General features: G+C 36.3%; 1 protein-coding gene across 1 annotated transcript in view; it reads right to left on the reverse strand.

Moving 5' to 3' along the window:
* LOC107689636 (peptide YY-A) overlaps positions 1-11,274 on the reverse strand; it is a 48,305-nt gene that overhangs the window by 32,643 nt on the left and 4,388 nt on the right. The window contains exon 2 of the mRNA XM_016487721.1: positions 9,483-9,660. The gene's annotated coding sequence lies outside the window, so the exon portion shown is untranslated. The remainder of the gene's footprint in view (positions 1-9,482; positions 9,661-11,274) is intronic.

Genomic DNA, 11,274 nt, shown 5'->3' on the forward strand with positions numbered 1-11,274 from the left:
ATTTGGACAACTTTAAAGGCGATTTTCTCAGAATTTAGATTTTTTTTTGCACCCTCAGATTCCAGATTTTCAAATAACCGTATCTCGGCCAAATGTCGTCCTATCCTAACAAACCATACATCAATAGAAAGCTTATTTATTCAGCTTTCTGATTATGTATAAATCTCAATTTTGAAAAATGGACCCTTATGACTGGTTTTGTGGTCCAGGGTCACATATGCTTTTTATAAATAGGCTGATTATAGCAATAATAATAATCCAAAAATATAATTTCTGATTTAATTGTTGAGTGAGATCCTTCAATAAGGTAGACAATGCATGGCCTATTCGACAATGCATAAATGCATAATCGATTTGAAAACATTGTGCCTAGTACAGAGATTTAAACTGTTGAATTGTTTTAATCAGTTCATTTACATGAACCGCTGAAAAGAACCAATTCATTACAATGAATCTGACTTTCCAAAGCTACATATTAGTGAGAGGATCATTTTGAAAAAAACGATTCACCTGAATGCACTAGAATGCATCAATGCTACTTTGCAATGCTACTGTATGTGTGTGAAAGAGGACCGTTTAGTTCTGTGCACTTGATTACTCCGTCAGTTCAGACATTAAAATGTAATGCATTATGCCTCCACTGGAAAAGATACATTGTTAAAAAATTTGCTCAGCTACTGTCCTTCTGTTTTAGGTAGGCTAGTAACTCCCTGTCACTTGTCATAGGTCTATAATAAAATAGATAAGGCAAAAATGGACACAGTTTGATTCACACAGAGTTCCACAATTATATTATTATGAATAACAATTTGCTTTAAACAAATTCAATATAAAATAACTTTATATTGAAAAGTGAAGATTATTGTAAAGGGAGTCTGTTTTTATATTTCACATCACATCCTCAAAGCCAGTCAGAATTCAGAGGTGTATTCATGCCAGCAATTTCTCATGACCTTGAATACTGACATGCTTTGAAACTTTGATGCCTGCCACTTCCTGTCTCAGTATCTACATCCTGTATTTTCACATCATGACCCTGAGTTACCACACCTAAGTGGGTGGCACTTTAACTTTTGTAATGCGCTCTCATGCCGACTTTCGTAACATGCTCTCATGCTGTTTTGTTGATATTTATCTTCAAAGTGAGCGTACCAGGGCCTTTTTTTCACTCCTTGCAATGGAAATTTCATCGTTCGATTGAGCATTAAGAAAAAATATTGACATTCGGTACAGAAACAACCACTATTAGTGGTGTGTGTACAAACAGAATACGAGGCATAAAATCATTAAATTAAACTCCCAACAAAATCGTATGTGCCATCAACCTTTTCAAACAGAGTGTTTTGACCTCTTAGTAATTTTTCATATAGCTGACAACTTCGTTTGAACAGACTTTCCATTTTCAAGGTCTATATTTGACCACATGCGAGTAGCCAGTGTGTAATATATGGCTTGTTAGGATTCAAACAAGCATTTACAGTTCAATGATACTGGAAAATCAACTGAAGAAGATGCAAAATAACATTTGCACCAGCCATTACATCCCTTCAGGTTTAATAGCGAAATCTAGACATATTTAAAAACTTTTCTAATTGAATACAAGCCTAACAATCTACCATCTCTACCCCATTCCCATATTTACATCCTTTCTTTCTCTCTCTGATCCCCCATACTTCCTGTTGTGCTGGCTAGACTCCATTGGCAGATTTACAACTGTGGGGTCAAAGTTTTACAGCAGCCTCATGTAAATCTTGTTCCACCCTCTCCCCATGTGCCCCTCTCTCTTCCTCACAGTCACAGTGCCCAACCCCCAGCGCTTTCATGTGTCTCCGTACCTATGTGTGGTACTGAGAGAGGCACACAATGCAGTTGGAATTTATTATGCTAGGTAGCATTAACTCTTGCAATGTTTCAGTAACATTCACTAATTCATCTCAGTCACAACTTAATTTTATTATTCAGGAGGGGAGAGCAGGGATAATTATCAATAAATATGAGAATTAACACTCAATAAATATTAGTATAATAGTTCAGTCATTAAACTCTAGGTGGTGCAGGCGACGGGTTGTTAACGTAACTGATGATATTCAGAGAGTTAAACGACTTGGCACACAAGAGTTGTCATGATTGAAATGTAACTTTGGGAATAACATAAAACACAATGCACTCAGAGAGCCCATATCAGGTATGTTAAAGCACAATTCAGTCATTTACCTCAGGGATTACCAAACATTTTTGTTAGCTAAACCCCTTTGACCTAAAATTTCAAGAATTTAACAACACATTCGCATGTTTATGGTTCTTTGACGTCAGGTAATGGTCACATGACTCGGAGGTAAACAAATAAAATATAATATTAGTATAATATATTAGAATTTGTATTATTATTATTATTATTGATTTTTTTCCATTTCCATTTATTTCATAATTATTTCATGAGTTAATTAATGTTTCATCAACTCACAAACCCCAGTGGTTCACAAACCGCAGTTTTGGAAACCCTGCTCTACCTCCTTACAAAAATATTTAGTTTTTCAGTAATGACACAAATAGTTTAAAAAACTGTTTTGAGTAAGTTAAGCAAGTAAAAATGTCTTATCTCAGTAACTTTTGACTTTATGGTTATAACTGATTAAGAATATTTAATCTCATATGTTTTTGTGTTGTTTTTGGGCCTGATTTAGTGGAAATATTACCAAACAAAAACAAATCTGTGTTCCTCACTTTATCAATGTAGGCTCTTACAGCAGTCGAAATGAGGGTCTGGTTCATGTACACATGCAGTACAAACAAATATAATAAGTTTAATATAAATATATATATATAATATAGAATATTATTTCAAATAGTTAAAATATTTGTTATACAATATAAAATATAATTATTACATTTATTTACTTTTACATTTAAAACATTTAATCTGACTTGATTAATTTATACATTTAAATGACACAGGAAGTAGCTGCTAATGTGTCAAAGATGTTGTAGGATATAGACTACATGTTGTCAGCATAAATGAGCAAAAAAATTAAAAAAGTCAATGTCACACTCAGCTTTATGGCTTGCATCAGCGAACAACAAAAAAATCTAGCCATATTTCACTAGCCCACTTTAAAACTCGATTTGCCTTCCCAAGTTACTTGTTACAAAGCAGTCGGTAGGAGACTAAGCCTCGAACCCCCACTTTTTTCATGTCGTGCCCACATGCGCACACTGACCACAAATCCGAAGCAGATGCAGCGTGATCCCTCACATATGCACGCTGACACACAGTCTCTCACCGCATGTAGGATCAATAAGGTCTATTGATTATGCTGGTGCTGACAGGCCTGCGGCAACTCTGCCTGCTCTGATCAATTCAGAGCTGCACTGGGATGGCTTGAGGTTAATTATATTTATCAAGGCGAACGACTCAAGGGTGTGTGTTTTGGTGTGTGTGTGTGTGTTAAAACTCAGGCTTAGACAACACAATATCAGTTTGAATGGGAGGTTGGGGTATATTTAAGTAATTTCGTATGTATCTGTGAGCCCAGAGGGTGTATGAGCGCAGGTGTAGTATTTCATAACTCTGCAATAGTGTGGATGTATTTGAGTATGTTTGCTTAGGACTGTGGGTTATTGTCTGTTTCCTTTGCATTGAGCTTCATCATTGTCTAAAGGTTGTTTCCATTATATTTTCAGCAGTAAAAAAACACGTTGACGTTCAGTTCCTCATGCAGTTGTGCAGCATGTCATGTGACGTTCATATTAGTGGTCATTGCTGTGGATAAATGGTGTAACAAGATAAACACACTGGGAGCTTTTCTTTCTTTTTTCTTTCATTTTAATTTAATTTATTTATTTAGTTAGCAAAGAGTAAAGAGATGTATAATCTTACTGAAGATTCTATTTCTATTTCAAATAACCCATCTCTTTCGAAGCTACTTGACTTCATCATAAAAAAATAAAAAAAAACTCTCTCTCTTTATTTATTCCTTCTCTTTCTAGCTTGTACTTATTTGAACAATGTCTAAGAACTTGGTATTACAACCACTTCCTGTGTCTGCTTGCCTCTTTAAGAAGAATCGCTTTATGTATCCCCCAATTGTAAGTCGCTTTGGATTAAAGCGTCTGCTAAATGACTAAATGTAAATGTAAATGTAAATACTATTGTTTTGAACTTTCTGTTCATGAAAGAATCCTGACAAAAAAGCAGCGGCAAAGCAGCACATTAGAATGATTCCTGAAAGATCATGTGACACTGAAGACTGGAGTACTGACTGCTGAAAATTTAGTTTCGCCATCACACAAATAAATTACATTTTAAAATATATTCAAACAGAATTTTAAATTGTAATAATATTTCAAAATATTACTGTTTTAATGTATTTTCGATCAAATATGCAGCCTTGGTGAGCATAAGAGAGGTCTTTCAAAAACATTAAAATATCTTATAGACTCCATACTTTTGAACAGTAGTGTTCGTTATGTTATTGTTTCAATGTGAACATAAAATCTGACCTTTTTTTGTTACTATATTCAGTTTAGCTGCTGTCATTGTTGCTCTCCAGTTATTGAAGACCTCATGAAAAAAAATGGAGCTTTGAGGCTAATCTATTTGCTAACACTTAAACACTGACATATATACACAAAATTTGCAGTATTTCTCTTCTAGGAAAACTAAAAATATTGATGACTCATTCAGATTTATGTCCAATCAAATGCTCTCTGGAATGATAATGTCCCGCCCCATATTACCACCTAGCAACTAGCAAGTAGCAAATCATGGTGTCGCTTTCTAAACAAAGTTGACAAGCCCTTCAATATGTCTCACCAAAATTTCCTGTTTCAACAGGAAGTACATCAACACAGGAAAGAAAGATTTGTCAAGTGATTTCAACGGGTCTTTAAGACATTTGTATCTCAGGAGACATAATACTAATGCTTGCACATGCTAGCTCTGATAATACTACATTTGTGTTACATAATTCAACTTTATGTTAGTGCAGAAATCTAAAACTTTGGATCAGATTCATCCATTTTTCCAACAAAGATTTTTTTTTTTTTTTGTGGGCATGTCTGTGCGCCCAGAATGGCCTGAAGTGACCTCAGTTTCACTTCTCTTTTCAGAGGGTGTTGATGATGGTGCTTGGGCACTTGGGCAAATAAACAACAGCAAGAGGAACAGGAAGCCCTTGGTGAGGAGCATTGCGTGAGAGACTGTGAGAAGTGAGCTGAGGTTTTCAGCGTATGTGTGTGTACGTGTGCGCTTCTGTTCTTCAGTTTAGTTTTGCAGTGGCATGTACTGACGGGTGAATGTTACCCAGTGACCTGCCTTTTCATATAGAGTCGAGGCTGTTATGCTTTGTTATTTTCGCGAAATCTGCATATGAAGTATTGTGGATACATGAATCTTTAAGAAGACTTAACAGTGTCACTCTCTGTTCAGGTAAGAAGAAATCGGATCAACTCTAGAATAAATATTACAGTAGTCTCTGTGGCGCTTGTAGGTGGTGGGCTATTTTAAGAAAAAATCTGTGTGTTACTACTGAGTGTTACAGTTTCCTCTCGCATAGATACATTTTCAGGACCTCTGGAGGAGAGGATGTATGTTTTGTGAGGGGCGAGGGGCGAGGGCCAAGTGCCCAATGCCTGCTCACTGTAATGTGAACTGACAGCTAGCCTTCACGCACCAGTGGGATCCGTGTCCTATAATGGACACAGGAGGACTCTTTCATGAAAGAAAGAAAGAAAAAAATGGGGTAGAGGCAGGAGTATGTGGGAACATCTTTTTGTAGAAAGTGAAAGACAAAAAAATTCTAAGAATTTTTTTTTTTTGCGCAATTTGGACCAATGTTGAATGTGAAAAATAGATATAAAAATGAACAAGTTCTGTTACTTAATTTTTTTTTTTGCAATTTTGACCAAACTGATTGTCATATATCAGTAAACAACATCTCTATTTTATCTTAATCCAACATGGCTTCATATCTGAAAAATTTGACTGTTTTGCAGTACATTAATGTTTGAACACACACACTGAGAAAGCACAAATGTAGATGAGTTGACTGAGTTCAGAAACAAATGGGAGGAATCGAGAAAGACAAGGTAGGAAGCAGCATGTATACAGAACTCGCCCCAACTCCCACAGTACTATGTGGCTTATATAGTGAAGTTGGTGTTTATTTGTGTTACTTATTACAGAACTAATATGGTCTTACTATGGTAATATCATGGTTCTGGATGATAGCTATATTTACATGCTAGTCCATGGTACCACAAATGATGTCATGTCACTATCATAGTACATTAAACAACATGGTATTAGCATGGTAGATGTCATAAAAACAGTGTTATGTTATGGTATTGTAACATGTCAGTAGAGCATTCCAACGCAATGGAAGTCACTTTGAATAAAAGCATCTGACAAATGCATAATTGAAAAACAACAACAACATGCTAATACTGTGGTACTTTTTGTTAGAGTACTATATGGTCACATGTCATGTATTTGTACATTTGCCATCAACTGAACCCATGTAAACCAAAACAATAAAAATGGGCAGCACAGTGATCTCTCTCTGCACTGTAATTGAGACCGCAAAGGACCTTTTCCTGGTCCTTCTCTAAGGCTCAATGATGTCATCAATAACCAATTAAAAAAACGGATCAGCAGATTATCCACGTCACACTCAAGCTTTCAAACAAGACAAGCAGTAAAAACACGAATGTCTGCCCGTCAAGTGTCCGAATGCATGTTTGTAAAGCGTATCAGTTGTTAATGCATAAAGAAAACCTGTGACGGAAACTGGCAGAAGTGTACAGGGGGTAAATAAACTGGTCGCCATGTTGAGTCCACTTCCTAAACTTGCTGTCTTTTAACAAGCATCCATTTCCACCTAATTAGTGCCCAGGATTTTAATTGCAGTTTACAGAGTTGTTCAGTTTTATTGAGTTTGTGAATGTGTGTTTGTGTACAGGCAGAGAGGGCTTGTTATGCATCAATTGGAGCAGGGAGCTTCTATTTTTGGGCCTTTTGTGGCTGGTTATATAGTGGCACTGTCATGTATCTGTGATCTTGTTACCAATGAAAAATGAACTAGAATAGGTTTTTTTTGGTGATGACAAAAAGTTATGAATATGAATCGGGTAAATAACAACAACACATTGATCCAGTATGTCTTGGGCAACTTTTTGTTGTTGTTGTGAATTTGGGTCAGTGGATGTTCAGAGAGCACATGAAGAAGACCAGGTAGGATGTGGTAAGTGAGGTGAATAATTAATTTGTCTGTCTTCCATGTGTACCCTGTCTGCACTTTCATCACCCTCATTATTCCTGTCATCACTGGGCTCTGTCCTCTCCACGGGCTCACAGTGCCATTCACTCACTGCCTCTGAGAAGCACTGTGCCTAATGCGGATATATTTCAACAGATTAGTTTCCCTGAGAAGAGAGGATGGATTGAGAGTTTTTTTTTGTCCGTCAAACTGTACCTACAGTAGCCTTGCTGGAAACATTTAGAAACTAGCATAAAGAATTTATAGAATATAAATAAATCCATATAATATAACAAAATATTATTATTATTATCATTATTATTTTATGCACATATACACTACTATTTAAAAGTCTGGGGTCAGTAAAATGACATTTTAAGAAATGAATGCTTTTATTGAGCAAGGATACACTAAATGTATTACGAGTGAAAATAAAAATGTATAAGAACCCTGCAAAAACCTGTATCACAACTGTTTTCAACATGATAAAAATAAGAAGTGTTTCTTGAGCAGCAAATCAGCATATTAGAATGATTTCTGAAGGATCATGTGACACTGAAGACTGGGGTGATGACTGCTGAAAATTCAGCTTTGCATCAGGGGAATAAACTACATTTTCAAATATAGTAAAATGGAAGAGTGTTATTTTAAATTTCACAATATTATAGTTTTTACTGTATTTTTGATCAAAAAACGTACAAGTTATTTTGAATTGTAACTATTCACAATATTATTGTTTTTACTGTATTTTTGATCAAAGCATACGAGACTTCTTTCAAAAACATTTTTAAAAACCTTACCAATCCCGAACTTTTTAACGGTAGTACAGTACAAGTGAAAGCAACACTTAAATAAAAAACTATGCATGATATCTCAAAAACAAAACAAGCCTTCATCTAGCCACATCCATTCTGAGGTTCATAATCATTACTCGTATTCAGCCTCAGCCAACCATTATCCCAACACTTTCACCTCTTCTGTGTTGCGGAGCCATACGTACTGTCAGTCCTTCCATATGTCTGATCCTACCTTCCTGTTTCAATAAGAAATATGTCAACACAAGGCAAAATGTGCTCGTTTAACCTTCAGGAATGTAGAGACTTCTAGGTTTCTTCCTTATCTAGGGGTACGAAGATGAATAATATGCACTTTGAAAAACACCAAATAAAACCAGTGATTGTACATGAAACTAAAGAAATCCACTCATAACATGAAAACCAACCCCACTTCTTTCAAAATATGTCTCAGTAATTCTACTTGCCTCATCTTATGGCAGTACCTCCGACCTACATTCTGCCTTTTTCCCCCTCTATTTTTTCCCCACTCACTTAGTTCTGTCTATTGTTATCAGTCCGCCTAACAGGCTTCATTCCATGGCTTTGTTCTGGCAGGCGAATGAGCACAGAAAGGGAGGCGGAGGGTTGGCAAGAGAAAGGGCAATCGAGTTCGTTTCTTTAAAGGATATCAGTCACTTCGATATGATCGTCCTCCCAAGCAGCAGATTCACAAACATGAGACTTCCTCTCTCTGAACAAAAGGCACCAACAATCATACTTGAGCTCTGGTACTCACACATTAAGGGTGTTGATACTCCAATAAAACAACTCTAGACATGTTTGAAAGCTAATAAATGGCACAAATAGTCAAATAAAAGAGGAATAATTATTGTCATAAAATCAATAATGTGCTACTACAACTGTTAAGTAAGTCTGTATGTCTGGCTTAACTTGCGATTGATTGATAAATGAAAAATTCAGCATATTTTTTTTTTAAATATTTTACACTACTTTTTTCTAAGCACTATAGACTATAATGCCTACAGTGTTAACATTGATATAAGGTTATCAAAGAGAGCTGACAAAGATTTGAAACAGCCCATTACTATCTCTGATGGTTGGCAAGGAAAATAAAGGAGACATAAAGTGCGCTAACACATGCACTTACAATAAAAGTAAACCTGACTGCTCTGCCTATAGATGCTAAAGGGTTAAGTACGTTCACTGCCCGCATCTGGGAGTCATTTAAAACATTCCACAAGGCTTACCACATGCTTTCAGACAGGCTAAACCCCATGAAGCAGATTTTGCTATCCAGGGCTGGAAGTTTTCAAAGAGTGCATATCACTGTTATAAACTGTTATAGCGTTTTAAAGGCTCTAGATGAGATGGTGGGAGGATGGCAGAAAAGACTGTACTCGTTTGGAGATCTGTGACTATCTTTGCTTACCAGTGCGTGTGTGGATCAGTAGTAACGCTGTCCTCTTTGAAGTGGTGGGATGCTAAATGGCTCTAGCTCTTTCCCACCCTCTGATAGGATCTTCACAGGCTTGCGTTCCCAGCTCATTTCCTCTGGTCAAGTCTCGTGACCCGTCAAAACACAGAGGAGTTTTAGGTGTTTGCTCTAGCTGCAATACAAAGGCCATACAAATTAAACCTTGTGCAATTAAACAATGACAAAAATGACAAGCTCACTTAACCCAAGTAGGCCCGGTAAATTTCATTCCAGGGCTGCAGTAGTGGATCACTGATCACTTAATCTCACAGTTCTTACGTGTTAAACAGATTCCGGGTGGAAACATGAGCCAGAATCGGATCAGGGATTTCATTGAGCACATCATTTCAGTGTAACACTCTTATCAATCGTATGCAAGGCTGTTTATTAATTTATTATTTTAGATAAGCGGTCTTCAACATGGGGTCTGTACTTCAATCTAAACTAAAGTTAAAGAGCTAAAGTTCAGCTAAATGTTTCAATGTCCGTTTACATCAAATTGTCTTGTATGCTCATCAATGCTAAATTTATTTGATCAAAATACAGTAAAAACTATAATACTGTGAAATTTAAAATAACTATTTTCTATTTTTACTATATTTTAAAATGTAATTTATTCCCGTGATGCAAAGCTGAATTTTCAGCATCATTACTCCAGTCTTCAGTGTCACATGATCCTTCAGAAATAATTCTAATGTGCTGATTTGCTGCTCAGGAAATATGTCATATTATTATCAATGTTGCTTAATGCTGCTGTGCTTATTTTTGTGGAGACCATCATATTTTTTTTTTCAGGATTCTGTTATGAATAGAATGTGAAAAAAATTATTTTTAGTAACAATGTAAAAGTCTTTGTCACTTTTGATCAATTGAATGAGTCCCTGATTAATAAAAAAAAAATTTATTTTAATGACTGCAATGTTAGCATCGTTACATACGTACAGTAAATACATTAACATGATACTAAACACGTTTGTATAGACTAGGTTTAAAATGCGAAGCTCAATTTTATGTGCTGAATATGGTGAAGCCTACAGTGTATAGTGTATATAGTGGTATAGAAAGGAATCACCCCCTTTAAAATAATCACATTGTGTTGCTTTAAAGCCTGAAATGAATACGGACACAGTTTTTGTTTTATCCAGTTGTATTTACTCTCATTTTGATCCGCTCAGCATGAAAAGAGCTTTCCTGAAACATTTCAGTCCTTGGTAGTGCAACTGAAGCAAACAATCAACTATGTTTGACAAGGCACTGTCAAAAGATCTCCAGGATAAAGTTGTGGACAGGCACAAGTCAGGAGGTGGATACAAAAAAATTAAAAGGCTTTATCAATGCCTAGAAGCACAGTGAAGTCTATTATTAAGAAGTGGAAGGTATTTGGTACAACACAGACCCTCCCTGGATCAGGACGTTGCTCCAAACTGGATGAAAGAAGAGGAAACTGGTCAGAGAGGCGACCAAGAGGCCTACAGCAACTCTGAAGCAGTCGCAAGAATTTATTAAAGAGTGGTCATTGTGTGCATGTGACAACAACATCACATATGCTCCACAAATGTGGCTGGTATGGGTGGGTTGCGAGAAAAAAGCCACTCCTCAAGAAAGGCCACATGCAGTCACGACCGAGCTTTGCCAAAACACACCTTCAAAAACACACCTAACCCTAACTTTCAACAGAAAGTTGTCAATGGGAAGAAGGTTTACCTTCCAACATGACAATAACCTATAGCACACAGCAAAACTGACC

Source organism: Sinocyclocheilus anshuiensis, unplaced genomic scaffold, assembly GCF_001515605.1.
Source record: "Sinocyclocheilus anshuiensis isolate Anshui unplaced genomic scaffold, SAMN03320099.WGS_v1.1 scaffold813, whole genome shotgun sequence".
In the NCBI taxonomy this organism is placed as follows: Eukaryota; Metazoa; Chordata; class Actinopteri; order Cypriniformes; family Cyprinidae; genus Sinocyclocheilus; species Sinocyclocheilus anshuiensis.